This window comes from Oratosquilla oratoria, chromosome 40, assembly GCF_046742065.1.
Source record: "Oratosquilla oratoria isolate Oo_2021 chromosome 40, ASM4674206v1, whole genome shotgun sequence".
In the NCBI taxonomy this organism is placed as follows: Eukaryota; Metazoa; Arthropoda; class Malacostraca; order Stomatopoda; family Squillidae; genus Oratosquilla; species Oratosquilla oratoria.
The window spans coordinates 28163334-28170833 of NC_134816.1; the positions used below are offsets into that span (position 1 = coordinate 28163334).

General features: G+C 36.9%; 1 protein-coding gene across 1 annotated transcript in view; it reads left to right on the forward strand.

Moving 5' to 3' along the window:
- The window catches only part of LOC143020517 (uncharacterized), a 573089-nt gene that overhangs the window by 2345 nt on the left and 563244 nt on the right, over positions 1 to 7500 (forward strand). The window lies entirely within an intron of this gene.

The following is a 7500-nucleotide window of genomic DNA, read 5'->3' on the forward strand; positions in this document are numbered from 1 at the left end:
CATGCATACATACATACATATATACATTCATATATATATATATATATATATATATATATATATACTGTATATATATATATATATATATACTGTATATATATATATATATATATATATATATATATATATATATATATAAGATGTTGCATTGTTCTTGAGCCGAGCGGTGTGGTGGGAGTGAGGGATGACCCATTTTCATCCACGTGGTGCTAAGATGAGCGAGTGGGTGTGGGATAGGTGCAGGGTGGCTGCTTTGATTCGGCAACCCTCATTATAAAGGGGAAAATGTTTCTCGGTTTATGTGTATATATACAGTATGTATATATGTGCATGCATGTACGTATGTATACGTGTATGTATACGTGTGTATATGTATGTATATTTATGTATGGATGTACATGTGTATGTATGCATGTGCGTATGTATGTATGTGTATCTTGTGTTGTCATACATTTGTACATAGGAACTGGATGTAAACACACATAAAACCGAAGAAAAAAAGCCACTTAACTGTGGTGTCCTTTAGAATAGGGATCCATTGTATCCGACGTCCGTTATATCGAAGGTCGAGTAAGTAGCTCTATATACATATACATACATATATATATATATATATATATATATATATATATATATATATATATATATATACATGTAAGAGGGTGGAAAAAGAAGTCACGAGTCTTGTTCCGAGTTGGGAATTTATTCCTGACCGGTTTCGCTCTACGCTTCTTCAGACCCATGTCTTCTTTTTTCATCTTCCTCAACTTGTCACAGTGTCTCAGAATATATTTGTATATATATATATATATATATATATATACAGTATATATATATATATATATAATAAGTGTTCTTTTGCTTTCCGTTGTATACCTTTATACGCGATTTTTGGCTCCATTTTTTCTTCTCATTATTACCAGTATTAATTACTTGGTTCATCTTTATCATGTGTACGATATGTTTATCTAATTTACAAAACAAATACACCTACATTCTTGGAAGTCTATAAAGGTGGCGGCACACTAGGCATTTCTCCCTGGCATGCTACTTGCTTTTGCTACTTCGTTTGAATAGAAACGACTTTGGTTACGATTTTCTTTCTTTTTTTTTCTTTTCAAATTTCCAAATGTCAAATGACTCTTGCGTCGTACAGTGAGAAGCTGGTTGACGAACTAACGCTTCGTTTACACGGGGCAAGTTGATAGGCAAGTCACTTGCTACAAGTTACTTGCCGTGTGTAAACATCTGCTTGAAAAAAATCGGGCAACCTGCCTAATTTTGTTTATCAAACAGATGATTACGCAGGGCAAGTAACTTGTAACAAGTAACTTGCACGCTTGACTTGCCTGTCAACTTGCCCCGTATAAACGAATGTTAGACACATTGTTGAGACGTTCATACGGAAGTCTAGAATATTGTAACCGAAGTTGTTTCTACTCAAACGAAATAGCAAAAGCAAGTAGCATACTAGCCTAGTGTGCCACCATATTAAGTTGTTTTGTATCATGGCCAGGGGGTGAAACAGGTGGAGTCTGTGTTGTATGGAATCAAATGGCTGAATACCTTCGGCCGAAGCCGTCACCTTTGTTCCGTGATGAGCTTTGGAGACTGCTCCTGTGGCAGGTAGCAGTCACTGCTGCTCATAGGATAGGAGTGCGGGATTCGAACCCACAACTAAGCGAATGCTAGACCAGCGCGTTTCCGATGACGCTACCAGTGTTGAATTGATACGTGATGTAATCGGAATTGTGCTAAGTTGTGGGTTCGAATCCCGCACTTCATTCCGATTCCCATCATTGGCCGTTTATTACCCGCTCCCAGAGTCCCCAAAGCGGCTTCGGCCGCAGCTACTCAGCGCCTCCTGGGGTAGGCTCCTCACCCATCTTAGCCCTATCCTTTCCGTTCTTTGCATATTGACATCCACAGATGTCGTGCTGATGTGCATCTGGTTTGCATATTCCATTGGAGGTGTTCCGTGCCAGACGGGCGAAGACGCCAACGCCTCAGAAACACGTTTTATTTGAGCGTCTCATTGGGACAAATTGGGGATAGCGATAACACGAAACGTGGTTTTAGCGTCTTCGCCTGTCTGGCATGAATAGCTTGGAATCGCCAGAATTAGATTTGAATTAAATTCCGCCAAAAGGTTTCCCAATTTGGCGGTTTTCCCGCCAACATAGAAACCACATTGGCGATTTTCCCGCCAACATCGAGAACATGTTGGCGATTTTACCGCCAACATCGAGATCATGTTGGCGATTTTCACGCCAACATCGAGACCACGTTGGCTTTTTTCCGCCAACGTGGGAAGTGTTTTGTCTCTTTTTATGTATGTAGTAGAGTCCCGTTGTGGCTTTGGGAGCGGGTTATCGTACAATAGGCCATATGTTGGCAGTGTATTTATTGAAAGGTATTTTTATTTTATTTTATCATTTTTATTTTTCATTATTTTTATTATATTTTATTTTTTATTTAGTGATTATATAATTTTATATTTATTTACTTGTCTCTTTTTTATTTTATTTTATTTATTTACTTATCTTATTTAACTTCATTAATTTTATTCTAAACTTTTTTTCTGGATTACAAGGTGCTTCAGTGTCCGCCTTTTGATTTCATGTTAAGCACATTTACAAAAATTCACATGTAGATATATAATCAGGTGTACATATAAAACTTAATTCTTAAAATTTATAGAAATATGAATTATAGAAATGAATAAAAAAAAGCATTACATAATTTATGTAAATATGTTAGTGTATAGAAAAGCATCAAAATAGATAAACACATTTAATGCTTATGAATGAAATAATGATTTTTTTTAATAGTAATTGATAAAAATAGATTATGTTTTACTCGTGCGTTTCATATAAATGTCCAGCCGTAGTTTTAAGAATTCAAAGATTAAAAAGATAGATGAAATGAAATGAATAATGTCATTGTACATTTGTTTGCCTTTGTCACTATGTTAGCTCACATTTTTATCTCTATGATTCCCCCCTCCCACCCTCTCTCTCTTTCTCTCTCTCTCTCCTTTTGCGTGGGTGTTAAATAGATTCTAAATGTTCTCTCTCTCCTTTCATGGCCGTTAAATATGTTCTAAATATTCTCTCTCTCTCTCTCTCTCTCTCTCTCTCTCTCTCTCTCTCTCTCTCTCTCTCTCTCTCTCTCTCTCTCTCTCTCTCTCTCTCTCCCCTTTCATGGCTGTTAAATATATTCTAAATATTCTTGCAGTAATTTACATTTTTTCACTCCAAACCCAACGTGATCTAACCTTACCTGACATAAACTAACCCCAGCCTATCCAAAACTAACCTGAACTTTCCTACCTTTCCTACCTTTCCTACCTTTATCAAACCTGACCTGACCTAACCTAACCTAGCCTAACCTAACCAAAGTTAACCTGACATTTCTTAACTTACATTGATGTAACCAAACCAAACCTGACCCTAACCTAACACAACCAAAGCTAACCTGTCCTTTCCTAACTTAACCCTGATGTAACCTAACTAAACCTAATCTAACCCTAACCTAACTTAACCTAACCTAACCTAACCAAAGCTAACCTGACCTTTCCTAACTAAAACTGGTGCAACCTAACCTAACCAAAACTAACCTATCCTTTCCTAATGTAACCTAACCGAACCTAGCATGTTTGCGTAGCTACCTGTTCTATTTGTGACACCACTAGTCACCTCTGGGTCCAACGCGGATCCCTGTGGTACTCCACAGGTCACCGTTCTCTCCAGCCCAACATTTGAGGCTTCACCACAGTTCGCATGCGCTTGTCTTTCAGGAAACCCTTTATCCGTTCCAGTGTGCTCCCTTTAAGTCCTCGAACGTTTTCCAATTTCCATATTAATCTTTTCTGCGGCACCTTGTCGATTTTTTTATTGCTCCCGTGTGCGTGCGTGCGTATGTGTGTGTGTGTGTGTGTGTGTGTGTGTGTGTGTGTTTACCTAATTATAGTATACAGGAAATGAGCAATACTCGTTGGGTCCCGTCACCTACCTAGCCTCAAATTCATAAAATGTGCTGTCAGAATTTTGATCTATTTATCTTTTTACCTGAACTGCGTCATGTCACGTGACCTAGAATACAAAAATAGAGAAAAATTTGAATAAGTGTTATCCGTGCAGAATACAGAGAGAGAGAGAGAGAGAGAGAGAGAGAGTGGGGGAGAGAAAAGAAAGATCAAACACAAATGAAGGTAAAACATAATTATTAAACAGGGAGACATAAATGTGAATGTTGTATTTTATAAACGCGAACAAGAACAAGCGCATGTAAACACGTAGTCTTTATCATATGTACAGATCATTGTCAATGTTTGAATTATGTTATTTTCTCTTATTGCGTAAGGCAGAGGGAATGACAAAGTAATTACTACACAAAAAACGGGAGAATAAAGTAAAAGTATGCATATATATGTGTATTCATACTCGTATATATACGTGAATATATGCATGCGCATACATACATGACAGTGACAAATAGGTATGAATATATGTACACATGAACAGATTCTTGAATATAAGCATACACACGTATGCATACGTACACACAAGTATCTACATGTATGCATTCACGTATACATACGGTACAGTAGATATAGATATGTATATAGATATATACATATACACAAATACTTCTTTTACACCTACATGCATACATACGTTAATACATGCGTATATACGTTCACATTCGTACATGCGCACGCACATACAGACGTACATACATGCCTACATACAATGTGCATACATATGTACACACATATGTACATACATATATGCAAACATGTATACATGCATACATAACCTACATACATACATGCATACGGATATACATACATACGTACTTGCATACATGCATACGTACTCACATATATGCATACACATACATACGTACATACGTATATACATACGTATATACATGTATGCATACTTGCATACATACATGCATACGTACTCGCATATATGCATACATACATAAATACATATGTACGTATACTTATATATACTGTACACGTACATATATACGTTCCTGAAAGATGAAAAAAGTTTACATTTGACACGGGTTGTTGTTGCATTCCATTACATGTCATCTGCATGGTGCAGAATGTCGCCATTGTCGTCGTAAATGGTGGTAGAAAAATGTCCTTTACGCGCTGTGTTGTTCGACATTAAGTTGCAGCAAACGATCACCAACGTGTCCTAAATCTTCTACGCTCTTGCTACGTAAATTGTGAGCAGAGTCCAAACTGGTCCACGTTCATGCCGTCCACACTGGGTCACCACTGCGTCTAGGCCGGTCCTCACTACGTCCTGGCAATTTTGGCAAGAAGTGGTGAGGACGCGCCCTGTTGTGACGGTCTTATTAGCAACTGATATCACGTATAGTAAATCGCTTCTGAGATCTAATCTATACGAAGTTCTTAACGTCCTTGAAGACCACGAAGAACTGTGGGAGAACCTTCAAACGCAAAATTCTGAGAGCTGTCGAGAAGTGCAGTAGGAAGCGTCCAATGTCGAGGAGTACTGTGGCGTCGGGTCCTCGACATTTAATTACTGTTTTGCAATGGGCTTAGATTTTTGATAAAATAGTTTGGACAAGTCATTAGTCAGACTATGAAGAGATTTTTCGTGGGTAAAGTTGTTAGATGCAGACACAGTCGTTAGATTTTCTAACCCTCGTTGGGGTTTCTCACAGACCTTGTAACGTTAGAACAAAATTGTTAAAATTGTTAGTTCGGAATAACCGAAATCAGCTTACATATTCATGAAGCAAATGGGGTTGTGTTTGGCTGCTCGTCTATCCTATTTATTTATTTATACAATTTCATTTTTTATTTATTATCTCTTTCGGGGAGTGGAGATAAGTGAATCTGTTTTGTTTTACTGTGAATGTATAGAGCAGTGGAATCCCTGATTTGGTTGTGGAGTTGCGGTGGAGTTCTTTAGTAATTCCATTAAAGGATTATCGATGTGTCGACCTTAAACCATCTTGACATAAAAAGTCGCGAAGATGTTTTATTCCTTCGTGGAATTATTCTTGTTTTCTTAGTTTGGTTCATTTGTTTGTCCGGTTAATTTCTCGTCCTGATTTTTTCGTGTTCCCACGTCTTGTCTTTGTAGTTTTGTTTGTTTTGTTTTATTTTTGTATTATTCTTTTTCTTTATTTGTATTTTGTTTTTGGTTGTAACTTTGTTGTGTGTCTGGTTTTTTGTTCCCTCTTCTTGTGTTTGTAGTTTTGTTTGTTTCTTTTTTTTTGTATTATTCTTGTTCTTTATTTGTATTTTGTTTTTGGTCTTGTAACTTTGTTGTGTGTCTGATTTTTTTTGTTCCATCATCTTGTCTCTGTAGTTTTGTTTGTTTTGTTTTATTTTTGTATTATTCTTGTTCTTTCTTTATTTGTGTTTTGTTTTTGGTTCTTGTAACATTGTTGTACGTTTGTCATACAGTTTTTGATTGTATGCCCCAAAGATTTAAGTACAAGGCTTCATAGTATTCAGGAACAGTATGAGAAAGGAAGATACTTTGAAAATGAAAACGCAGATGAAACCTGAAATAAACACTTTATTCGATTTGAATAAAAACAAAATTTATTAAGTCCTTTCCTCCAAATGATCTGATTGGATAACCCCCCCCCTCATGTGGATGCTCGGGGTCACCGCCCCCCCCTCCGTGCACGCCACTTATGTATTTTTAATTTGTATTTTGGTGGATTTAAGCACCACATTTTCTTTTGTTTTCTTGTTCAATGGTTTTTCCCTTTATTTACAAATTCATTTGTACCTCTTCAGTCTTCTTCTTGTCAAGATGAAACGCCTCTCATTTCTTGACCTTACTTTGTCTATTTTCAACATTATATTATGTTTAAATGAACTGCCTCTTGTAACTCCCCATGTTTTCATCTTTACAGTTTATTTTTTTTTTCTTCTTGGCGCGCTTAAGCACAACCTTATTCTCGCTGTTTGTCTTTATATGTGTATTTTCGTCTTTTGCTTATTGTCTTAGTTCCTCTCGTTTTTGTTTGTTTGTTTTTTGTTCAAATTTTTTGTCATTTTCTGCTTATCTGTTTAACCCATTCAACTCCGATGACAAGATGTCTTGTCATTTGGTCAAATAAAACAAAAAATCATAAAACACCAAAATGTTTGATCAAACACCAGAAAAATATGACATCAATCCTCGCTTCGCTGCGAGCGAAGCGAGGACTGACGTCATATTTTTCTGGTGTTTGATCAAACATTTTGGTGTTTTATGATTTTTTGTTTTATTTGACCAAATGACAAGACATCTTGTCATCGGAGTTGAATGGGTTAAGTACTGGAGACGTTCTTAAGACTCGTGGATAAGCTTCATCTTCCTCCTCCTCCTCTTCCTCTCCTCATTTTCGTCTTTCTCCAGTTCCTCTGCTTCCTCCTCCTCTTCCTCCTCTTCCTCCTCTTCCTCCTCTTCCTCCTAAACATCCTCCTCCTCCTCTTCCTCCTACTCT